The following is a 12,615-nucleotide window of genomic DNA, read 5'->3' on the forward strand; positions in this document are numbered from 1 at the left end:
GTTTTGCCAGAAAACTTATTCTTGGTTTTAAGCCTTTTTGAATATCACGATGCAAGATTCCATTACTTTATATGTAATGATCACTAAATCATATATGATCCTGACTGTGGCTCATCAATATTTGAATTTTCTTTTTTTCTTTTATTTTTCTTTCTAGATGCTTGAATTATTTTTTTTTCCTTTGACCTGGAACCTCTGGATTTTGGATCATGAGTGTTTCATTTTGAGATTTCTTTTTTTTCAGGTGCTCACCCATGACTCTTTTATTCTACTTTAATCTCTGATTCTAAGGGATCTAGAAAGTTTTCTTTTATAATTTCTGGAACAATGATATCTAGCATTTTTGGTCATAGCTTCCAGACTGTCCAATGATACTTAAATTAACTCTCTTTGATCTGTTTTCCAGACTAGTTTTTGCTTTTAGATAGATTATTTTTTTTAAATCATTTAATCTTGTTTTTATATTTCTTTTTATCTGTTAAATCATTAGCTTCTTTTGGTCTACTAAAATTTTGTAGGAATTCTTTGGTTAGGGTAAGCTTTTGTACCTTTTGTTTGAAGTTGCTAATTTCTATTACAGCTAATCATTCTTTTTCATTTTTCTTCCTGTTCACATTTCATTAATTAAAAAAAATAAATTTAAAACTTTTGCTTCATTCCTTCTGGGAATTCAACTTCAGTTTGTTTCCAAGCTGCCTTTACTTTGAGACTGTTTGAAGATGGTTTGGAGTCATGGCTTCTGTGTTTGTTTTGACCATCCCTGTCACTATAATAGATTTTTATGTAGGGCTTTTTTATTGCTTGCTTATTCTTGCAGACTCCTTCCTGATCTCATACTGCATTTTAGGGATAGGCTCTGTACTTTTATCTGCTCTAGTCCTGCTGCATTGTATTTGAGGTATTGAGTGTTCTGTTATTCTTGGATACCTGAGATAGCTCCAGGTGGGACCTGCAACCTGTCAATGCTCCCCATGTGGTCTGATCAAGGGAAAGTGTCACCTCTGCCCTCCTGATTTGGTCTCTATAAGTAACTGATTTCAGTTTAAATCTGAGCAAAATTCCCAAGTGATTATCCCATTCAGAGTTCTAATAGACTTCTCCTGGACACATCCACTATTATGCATCTTGAAAGTTCTGATAGAGTGATATAACTACAAATAGCTGATCTGGGGTTCCACCTCTGCTTTCATCACAAATTTAATTGGAATGGAGGCTGGAACTAAGACCCCCATTCCACTGCTGGGATGAAATTCCCATAGCTTCTGCTTTATTCTCAACTTGATTTTAACTTGATACACGCTTGGAACCTTTGACTATTTTTCATTCTGTAATATTCTAGTCATAGAACTCATTTTCAGTCTGCCCTAGAACTGTGGGTGGAACTGGGTAGAGAGTGACAGTGCTTCTGGGTGGCACTTGTTCCTGTACTCTACATGAGATTCAGGTCCCTCTGTTTGGAATATACTGTCAACAAAAATAAGAGACACAGAAGATTCAAAGTACAAAATTTAGTGTGTCATTTAGATGACATTGATGTGAAACTAAAGATAGAAGTAAAGGCTCACACTAAATTTATCCTACTCAATACCTGACCAGCTTTACCAGTCATGGCTGCTAAACTTATTTATTATCCACAATGAAGTGCTGAAACCCAGCTGTTCAAATACCAAGGCAATGCTTGGAACTGATCTTACAGCTTACAGCTCCACTAGGGGTCTTCAGTCTTTCAATGCTCATCCAGGGGAATGCCTGATCCTGCTCTGCTAATCTGAGGTCTGTAAGTAATTGACCTAAGTTTAAATCTGAGTTAAATACCTATGTGACTATTCCATTTAGAGTTCTAAAAGACTTCTGGTGGACTCACTGACTATTATTCAGCTTGAAAGTTCTGATGGTTCCTCAGTGCCTCCTGTGTGGTAAAGCAGTGAAAAGCCAGGAAGATAAAATAATTCTCAAAAATACTTCATGGGATATCCTGGAGTCCGGGATGGACAGAATCACGTGTAACATAACTGAAAAGCATATTGTGGCATTTAGAACAAATGGTCAGATGAAGTTTCTCCTAAAGTACTACTCTGGTGTCTCCTTATGTCATTGAGATGACTATAGGTTTCAGGAAAAGCTAGCTCTAGCAGGACGATCTAAACTGAAAAAAAAAAATTGAGTATGCTTACGCGCTCTGTGTCTGGTATTTGAGAATCAGCCTAGCTAAATTCTAAAAAGCTTATCACCAGCTTGGTATGACCAACAGGATGATGCATTCTTCAGCCACCACAAATAAAAAAATGTATCATCTACCACAACACAGAAGGGGTAACATTTCTGAGTAGTTAATAAACACACTAAGGAATTCATAAAACCTTGAAATATTTTAGTGAGACACTTCATGCTATATGTTATCAACCTCGAGAGTTCTATTTAAGAAAGAAAAACAGAATTATATTGTAGGTGTGTTTATTTCTCTCAAACAGGTGGGTATGTATGCAGAGCTGCAGTAAGAAGTGAGCTCACTTTGGGGTTAGGCTGCACAGATTATACACCCATGAAGAAAGGACATGCCTCTGACTCAGAATGTCTGTGTGTGCTTAATCCAGCCTTGTGGTTGCTGACACAACAGGAGGAATTCAGGTTCACTCAGAGAGCATTGGAAAGAATTGTTGGTATGTCAGTCCAGGATGGCTCAAATTGTCCTATCTGAATGGCCAGTCCAGATTTTTGGCCTTCTTCCAGTGATGATGGGCTTAAGCAGGTCTCTCAAGGTAGAGCTATTCATTGGACATTACTCTGCCTACAAGCTGGTGGCCCAGGGGTTAGAGCTACTGGGCCTGGAATCAGTAAGATCCAAGTCCAAATGGGGTGCTTATTAGCTATCAGATATTAGCTTATGAGCTATTAGATAATTGTTAGCTATGTCACTCTTGGCAAGTGAATTAACCCCTGTTTGCATCAATTTCTTTGACTATAAAATGAGGATATCAATAGAAACTATCTCCCACGGTACTTGTGAGTCTTGAATAAGATAATATATTTTTTAAAATTTTATTTTATACTCAAAGGCCAGAAGACAAATACATAATAAAGAAAAGAAACAAAATACATCCTAAACTTAAATATTAAACAAATACAAAATAATAAAAAAGAAGCATGTCATGTGCATAGCAGAACCTAAGAGAGGATTTAAAATATGTAACAAAAAATTTTCATTTCAAGAAATGCTTTATGCTAAATAATACAAGTTGTATTGAGAATTGTCCATCTTTTCTTTCCCACCACAAATAGAGATGCTATAAATATTTTTGTACATACTGGTCCATTTATCACTTATGTTATCTCTTTGGGATACAGGCCTAGAAGTGGTATTGCTCCATTAATGGGTGTGCACATTTTTGTAGCCCTTTGGGCATAGTTGCAAATTGCTCTCCAAAATGGATGGATCAGTTTGCAACTCCACCAACAATGTAACAGCGTTCCTATTTTCTCACATATTCTCTAGCATATATTATTTTCCTGTTTTGTCATGTTAGCCAGGAAGATAGTCTCCAGGTTCTTTTTTTCATCATGGTTTTCAAGTAGAATGATATGTCTTAGATTATCTCTCTTGGATCTGTTTTCAAGGTCAGTTATTTTTCCAAGCAGATATTTCATGTTTTCCTCTATTTTTTTCATTTTTTAGATTTTGTTTGATTGATTCTTGGTGCCTCATAGAGTCATTAGCTTCTACTTCCCAATTCTAATTTTTAACAAATTGTTTCCTCCATTTAGCTTCTGTACCTACCTTTCCATTTGGTTAATTTTACTTTTCAAGGAGTCATTCTCTCAAATTAGATTCTGAACCTCCTTAGCCATTTCACCAATTTTAATATTTAAAGATTTGTTCTCATCAGTGAATTTTTTTCCATTTTTTTCTTTACCTCTTCATTTACCTCTCTTATTTGGTTTTTCAAATCCTCCATGAATTGTTCCAGGAATGCTTTTTGGGGTTCAGACCAGTTCACAATCCCTTTGGAGGTTCCAGTTGTGGGCATAGTGTCAATGATGTCCTCTTCTGAAAGGTAATTTGATCTTCCCTGTCTTCATAATAAGAATCAATAGCTGCATAAAATTATAACAAAATTCATCTGGAAGAACATGAGGTCTAGAATATCTAGGGAATTAATGAAAAGAATTGCTAGGGAAGGTGGCCTAGCCATACCAGATATTAAATGTACTATAAAGCAGCAGTCAACTACCTGGTACTGCCTAAGAAAGAGTGGTGGATCAGTGGAAAGGATAGGTACACAAGACACAGTAGTCAACGACTATAGCAATCTACTCTTTGATAAACCCAAAGAATCTAGCTTCTAGGCCAAGAATTCACTATTTCATAAAAACTGCTGGGAAAATTGGAAAATGATAGGGCAGAAATTGGGCATAGATGAATATCTTACACCATATACCAAAATAAAGTCAACATGGGTTCATGATTTAGGAATCAAGGTTGGTAATATAAGCAATTTGAGAGAGCAGAAATAGTTTATCTATCATATTTATAGAAAAGCAAAGAATCCATGACACAACAAGAGATAGAGAGAATTACAAAATGCAAAATAGATAATTTTGATTATGTTAAAATAAAATGTTTTTGTATAAAAAAGCCAATGCAACAAAGATTAGGAAGGTATCTGAAAACTAGGAGAAAATCTTTGCAAGTAGTGTCTCCGGTAAAGGCCTCATCTCTAAAATATACAGATAACTGAGCCAAATTTATAGGAGTCATTCCCTGATTGAGAAATGGTCAAAGGAAATGAACAGGCAGTTTTCAGAGGAAGAAATTAAAGATATCTATAGGCATATGAAAAAATGCTAAAAATCCTTACTGAATACAGAAATGCAAATCAAAACAACTCTTAGGTACCACATCTCTCCTGCCAGATTGGCTAAAATGACAAAACAAGAAAATGATAAATGCTGGAGAGGATGTGGGAAAATTGGAACACTGTTAAATTGCTGGTAGAGGTGTGAACTGATCCAGCCATTCTGGAGAGCAACTTGGAACTATGCCGAAAGGTGTATAAAAACGTCCATACCCTTTGACCCAGCAATATCACTTCTCGGGTTGTATCCCAAAAAAGATCATACAAGTGGGAAAAGGACCCATGTGTACAAAAATATTTATAGTAGCTCTTTTTGTAGTAGTAAAGAAATGGAAATCAAGGGGACGCTCATCAACTGGGAAATGGCTGAACAAGTTGTGGTATATGAATGTAATGGAATACTATTGTGGTATCAGAAATGGCAATGAAATGGACTTCGTAATAACCTGGAAAAACCCACATGATATGACGCTGAGCCTGCAGAGCAGAACCAGGATAACATTATGCACAACCACAGACATATGTATTCTGTGAGGACTAACACTGCAAGACTGTGCTCTGCTGAGCAATACAAGGTGCGAAGACAACACCAAAGGACCTTTGATGGAGAGGGCTATCTACATCCAGAGAAAGAACTACAGAGACTGAATGCAGATGGAGGTTCACTCTATGCTCGCCTTTTTTTCCCTTTTATTTTTCTCTTTCGTTTTTATTTTTTTGTTGTTGTTGTTTTTTTGTCTTCTTTCTCATGATTCATTCCATTGGTCATAATTCTTCTTTACAACTTGACTATTGTGTAAATAAGTTCAATATGACATTATATGTAGAAGATATATCAGATTCCATGCCGTCTTGGGTAGAGATGAGGGACGGGGGAAAGAATATCTGGAACTCAAAATTATGTGGAACCGAGTGCTATAAACTAAAAATAAAAATTCTTAATTATAAAAAGAAATCTCTCCCTTGGGATAGTGAGGGGAGTCATGTGTTTGAGCCTTGGAAGACTGAGGGTACCTCTGCTGATGAGGTATGACAGGCTGTGCTGTGAAGAGCAGTGCAGAGCAAGAAGCAACCAGCACAAGCTTGTTGAGTGCAGAAGCAGTGGGGCAGAAAGCCCCTGGTTGTGAGCCATTACAGGAGGTTGGAGATTTGGCTTTGGTTCCAGACTAGAGGGGAGTAATGAAAATCTGTGGCAAGAGGAACAATTTCCCATACCCCAGGGCTAGACGTCATTACAGAAATGAAGGTATTATCAGAAAAAATATGCACAGGCAAAGGAGAAAGAATCCAACAACATAAAGGTATTATGGGAATAGAAATGATTGGGGTTCATCTTCAGAGGAGGATATTGAAGTAAAGAAACCCCCAAAGATTAATATCAAATGGTCACCTGCCCAAAAAGCATTTATAGATGATCTTAAAAAAGACTTTCAATAGCAAATGACAGAGAGGAAGGAAAAATTTAAAAAATAAAAAAAATAAGAATAATACAAGAAAAACAAGACCAATTAGAAAAGGAGATCCAGACTCTTAAGGAGGAAAATGACATCTTGATAGTTAGAACTGCACAAAATGAAACCAGTGAAATTATAAGAGACCAAGAAATAATTTATAAAAACATGAATAATGAAAAAATAGAAGAGAAAGTGAAACATAATAAAAACAATATATTTGGAGAATATATCAAGAAGAGAAAATATAAAAATAATCAGACTAACTGAAACTTATGATCCAAAAAGAATCTTCATACAATAATACAAGGACTAATTAAAGAAAACTGTCCTGAAGCATTAGAACAAGGCAGGGAAGTAGAAATAGAAAAAAAAAATCCATCAATCACCACTTAAAATAAAATTCAGAGGAATATCATAGTCAAATTCCAAAACCCCCAGCTCAAGGAAAAATATTAAAAGCATCACTATTAAAACAATTTAGATGCATGGAGCCAAGATGGAGCTATGAAAGGAGGGACTTACTTGCACTCTCTTAGAAATTCTGTCACATGCTTCTACTTCTAGTGAACACCAAATGGCAGACGACGCCGGTGCTGCAGGAGGTGCGGGAGGCCCCAGGGGCCCCGGAGTCGGAGATCGGGGTGGCTTCTGCGGTGGCTTCGGCAGTGGGGGCCGAGGTCGAGACTGGGGCCGGGGCCGTGGCTGAGGCCGAGGCCGGGGCTGCGGAGCCCGGGGAGGAAAGGCCGAAGACAAGGAGTGGGTTCCTGTCACTAAGCTGGGCCACCTAGTCAAGGACATGAAGATCAAGTCTTTGGAAGAGATCTATCTTTTCTCGCTCCCTATCAAGGAGTCTGAGATCATAGGTTTCTTCCTGAGATCTTCATTGAAGGATGAGGTTCTGAAGATCATGCCTGTTCAGAAACAAACTAGAGCTGGACGGCATACTAGGTTCAAGGCTTTTGTGGCCATCAGTGACTACAATGGCCATGTTGGTCTGGGTGTCAAGTGCTCCAAGGAAGTGGCCACAACTATTCGTGGTGCTATCATTCTGGCCAAGATGTCCATTGTTCCTGTGAGATGGGGCTACTGGGGAAACAAGATTGGCAAGCCTCACACAGTGCCCTGCAAGGTCACTGGGCGATGTGGATCGGTTCTGGTGCGCCTGATCCCCGCTCCTAGAGGTACTGGCATTGTCTCAGCTCCTGTGCCTAAGAAACTCCTGATGATGGCTGGAATTGATGACTGCTATACTTCTGCAAGAGGCTGTACTGCCACTCTGGGCAACTTTGCTAAAGCTACCTTTGATGCCATCTCCAAAACATAAAGCTATCTAACCCCAGACCTGTGGAAGGAGACTGTGTTCACCAAGTCTCCCTATCAGGAATTCACCGACCATCTTGTGAAGACTCACACTGGAGTGTCTGTCCAGAGGACCAAGGCAGCTGCTGTGGCAACCACATAGATGTTTTTTATAAACAAATAAATTGAACTATGCCTGCTAAAAAAAAAGAAAGAAATTCTGTCACATACCTCTAAAAAGTGAATCTGAGCAGATTTGAGAGAATTAGAAGCCAGTTGTAGATGGAACGTGTCAAATCTCCAAGCCAGGAGAGTCCGCATGTTCGATAAGGCAGATCTGTGGGCTAAGAAATAGCCAGGAGTGTGGAACTGCACCTGACCACACCAGAAGAGGAGCAGCAGAGGAATCCAGCCAGCAAACCAGGCTGGGAGAGTGCTAGGCACATGAAACCAAACCATACTTGAGCAGGAGTAGGAGCAGGCCCAGGGCTGAAGTGCTGACTACAGCAGCGATTCCCAGGCCTCACAGCCCAGAATGAGAGTCTTTTGGAGCTACAGGAGACAGAAGCACAGAGCCTGCAGCCACAAGAGCCACTACTCCTAAGGCTTGCAGTCCACAGTCTAAAGCTTTAAAACTTGCCTTCTTGAACTTCCAGGAGCCATGATGACCAGGTAAAATGGCTCTCCTCCCTCCCTTCCTCACTCAGATAATATTCCCTTGGGAGAAACTCTGGAATAGAGGAGCCAGAAGTGGGGCTTCAGTAGCCTTTTCTCTCAGGAAGCTAGGGAGGCCCCCTCTTGCAGTGGAAGAAGAAAATTAGTACAGGAAGAGAGGTGACCCAGCAGGCCCCACCTCAACAGACCAGCGAGAGTTCCTGAGCCCCAGGGTGGTGGAGCCAGCAAGCATTAACACCAGGACCCCCAAAGTGCTTTGGCACATCCAAGGGAAGTGGCAGACAACAACACAGACTACTTCGGGGACCACCGTACAGTAGCATAGCCCTAGGGGAGGAGGAGACTTCCAGCAGCCAGACCACCCCTCAACCACACTTCACACCAGGACCTTCACTGTAACCCAGAGGAACTCATAAAAAATATCACCAGGCTTCAACCTATGTACACCACCCAGCTCCAGCTCAGCACCAGGTGAGCAGCAGCATTATATACCCTCTAGCTGACAAAACCAGAGGCCACAGAAAACAAAGACAGCAACCAGGTCCCCATTTCCTGGCAGAAGAAGATTAGGATAGAGCCCGTGGGCCTCAGAAGTAGAAATTCACTTTAAAAGCTAGGAAAAAGACAAAAAAAACATAAAGAAACAATCCAGAAAACCAATTTGCAATGTATTGAGTAACACCTCTTTGGAAAATTTATGAGAAGTCATGGATTCGAAAGGAAAGAGTTGAGCTGAAATGATAGAGATACATTGATAGATGGATTGAAGTACTGAAATATAAATTAGTTGACTTAGGTATATAAATGGTTTAATTAGTATCTTTGTTAAAAAAACCTGGTATATGTTAATTGTATTTCTGAGTATATGTATATATATATATATATATATATATATATATATATATATGTATGTATGTGTATATATATATATGTATATATATATTATATATCTATAGACATAGGCACATATATGCATAAAATATATCATTTAGATATGAGAACTAACCCCAAGCTTTCATTGAGTCCTAAACTGCAAAAGACCTGAAAGATTACTTAATCCAAAACTGTCATTTTATTTATGAGAATACTGAACAAAGATAATTATGATTGTGCCTAAATTTGGGTAGTGTGGAGCAGAGCCAGGAATTCCTATAAAGTTAATTGTTAAGTAGTTTGTATTTATAATGCAGTAAATAAAATATTCCTAAATTTTCATATTAGGAAGAGATTATACATAAATTCCTTATTGATACTTTTTTGCCTTTTTTTTTCTGGTTGGTGGATGATATGATAACATAATTTCAAAGCATTTATCATGCCCAGTTATCTCTTCTTTCCTAGCCCTATGGAATGGTATTTTGTTTTGTTAATATTTCATTAATACTAATTCTGCTCACTTTGTCTGAATAGTACTTTTCCATTTTAACAAGTGATTTTTTTTGGGGGGGGGATGAAATGAATTAAACCTACTTCATTAAAAGTTAAGATAAATAATTTCAAAATGCATAATGTTTTCACTATGAATATGGGATTCATATTATATTATGCTTACTACTTTGGCAATTTCAATCCTTTGAAATATTTTATTATTATTTTGCATTCATATAATTTTAACATATTCATTATAATCAGTCAATGTAATACAATAAAATGATGAATAATTGGCTTTCAGATAAAAAATTTGCATAATAATATCAAAATATGTCAGAAGGTATTCTTTTTAACTGATTGCTCTCTGACAAAAACATAATAAATTTACAAAATGCAAATTATTTACATTATTTTGAATTTTGATTTGCTCATTATTTTGATATGTTTAGGAAGACAGCTAAATTGACACTGATATGAGATATTTTAAAAAACAGTCTGAAGAAAGAGCTCTAAGAGTGAACCCACAAATGCTGACAAAGGTGTTGCAGGTTTAGAGAGAAATGATAGCCTTGGAACAGGTGGATAATGCTGAGGTTTCCCAGACAGCTGGTGGTACTGAAGTGGGAGCCAAGATGAGTCCATTTATATCTCATGGCTTCAAATTTAAAGAGAAGACACTATCCAGAATTTGGCATGAATTTTATTGTTCTTTTCAGTTTGGCAAACAAAAATATTTAACTCCTCTTTTAGATTTTACAAATCCTCAAAATGAGAGGAAGATTACCTTCTACTTTATGAAAGACTCAAATTTAAATAAAGTTACCAGTACTTAAGAAAAATGACACTACTCTTTTTAGCATATGGGTACAATTTGTCACTTTTTCCCAGTGAATGGCTTAATCTCATTTTTTTTTACAAGAGTGTTATATAGTTTATTTTATATGGTTATCTGACAGTTTCATGTATTTTTTAACAATTGTACATCCTTGTGCCATCAACAACATATCCACTTCATCAAAATATCAACTCACTTATTCAGTGTGATATGCAAAATAGTGTTCTGTGTTTTATTTAAATTTCAGCTAACACTTTATAACTACTTCAGATCACATGAAAAAAGCTTCAAAAACAGCCACTCCTTAAATTTATCATCACTAAAAATTGTATGATTTTTCTAATGCAATTAAAAGGTGTGTTCTTTAGCAGAAAGGACCCTGAACAGTGAGTCAGTGTATGTGAGTTCACCTACTTATTAATTCCAGTGTGAACTTAGACAACTGCATAACCTCCTTAAGCATAGCTTTCTTTACCTCATAATTAAAGAGATTTCTTAAGACTATTTACTATGCAATTCAATTACTGTGAAATTCAAAGGCTCAGGCATTTTACAGGCCCCAAAGTGAATACTTTATATGAAATTATCTGTCTATAAACAACTCCATGTTTATCATTTCTAAATATTTGATATTGAAAGATGGAAAGAAGATGAGATTGCATGATTCTCTGATCAAATATATGCAGTCTAATTTAAGCTTTCCTGTTAAAATGATTTCAGAAAAGGAACAATAAAATTTGCATCATAGAAAGAAGTAGATGTATAGATAAATATAAATATAAATATATTGATAAATGTAGATAAACTGTGACTTTTTTAATACACTGAATTGTTTTCCACACTAGGGGAAGGCATTTTTTTTCTTTTTAGTGAAATTCTCTCATAACTTATCAGGCACTCAAAATTGTATTGATAATGATAATTGATGATTATAATGGGACTGTTGATAATGCACTGTTGTTGTTCATCCTTCATTTTCCAGGAGGACCCATGATGTCATGGGGAGATGTCTAAACTTGTGTAAATTGGATTTGAGTGAGACAGAATTGCACAAATTTGTCAGCTTCACTCTCTCTTTTAGAGTCATCAAAGTCCAGTGTCAAGATAAAAAGCAAGGTGACTGGCAATGGCCTGGGATGCAGTGGATGACCTTGGTGTCTTTGAAATCTAAGCACCTTACAGCACCCACTTCAGCCATCTTCATGGTGATTGGAATAAATTGTTCTTATCCACCCATTCCACTGGGGGGAAGTCTTCACCCCCTTGGCGTAAACATTCCCCTAACTCACCAATGGGACTGAGGCCTGTCAGTCACCCTCAACCTCCTTCAACCCACATGATGAGATGGTTTTACTGAGGTTTTGTCACTGTACATGCTGTAGTTTATTGCTGTGTGTAACAACAATTTTGCTTGCAGCAACTGTGGCTGTGTAAAGCCAACAACAAGACCAACAACACCAGCGCACAGGAGGGCTGCTAGCATCGGTTCTTTGATCTGCTTTTCTAAGGAAAACAACATTAAGGGGTTAACAGTCTTACTTTAATTAAATATACATACATCATTTACTTAGTTCAGGGGGGAAAGCAAGCACCCTGGACTTCAGAGCAAATACAAACAGAAATTACAAACAGAGAAAAAATAAACAGAGCAAATACCCCAAATCGACAGACAGGCTTCTATCTGTCTGAACAAAACTATACATACATACTTGCCAGAGAGAGAAGCACCAATATCTGGGTTTTTCAAAGCCAGGGGGCTCCTTAATGGCTACCCAGAGTCTCCATACCTAAACTTTTCCAATGAGTGAGCCCCCAAACAAAATGCTAACCTCAGATTATATATACATTTCTTCAGGGTCAGAGTGCTTCACAACTCTCAAGGGTTTTATATCTCTACTGACCTAACTAGCAAAAGGGTGTGGGCCTTCCTACAAACAAAGGCAAGATTCAGTCAAAGGCACTTGATAACCTTAGTGCTGAGAAGCACTCCAAAACAAAAGACAACAAAAAGTCCTATTTTGCTTGCCATTATAGTGTGTCAGGTGATACTAGGGTGACTAGTAAGTACCAAAGGTAGAGGAGCAGCCCTGAAAGAGGTGGAGCAAGCCTTCACACCAGAGTTGCTAAT

General features: G+C 37.6%; 1 pseudogene; it reads left to right on the forward strand.

Annotated features, from left to right (window-relative positions):
* The first annotated feature begins 6,881 nt into the window (after nt 1–6,881).
* LOC118858431 lies at nt 6,882–7,769 on the forward strand (annotated as a pseudogene).
* Nucleotides 7,770–12,615: the final 4,846 nt, after the last annotated feature.

This window comes from Trichosurus vulpecula, chromosome 1 (genome assembly GCF_011100635.1).
Source record: "Trichosurus vulpecula isolate mTriVul1 chromosome 1, mTriVul1.pri, whole genome shotgun sequence".
Classification (NCBI taxonomy): Eukaryota; Metazoa; Chordata; class Mammalia; order Diprotodontia; family Phalangeridae; genus Trichosurus; species Trichosurus vulpecula.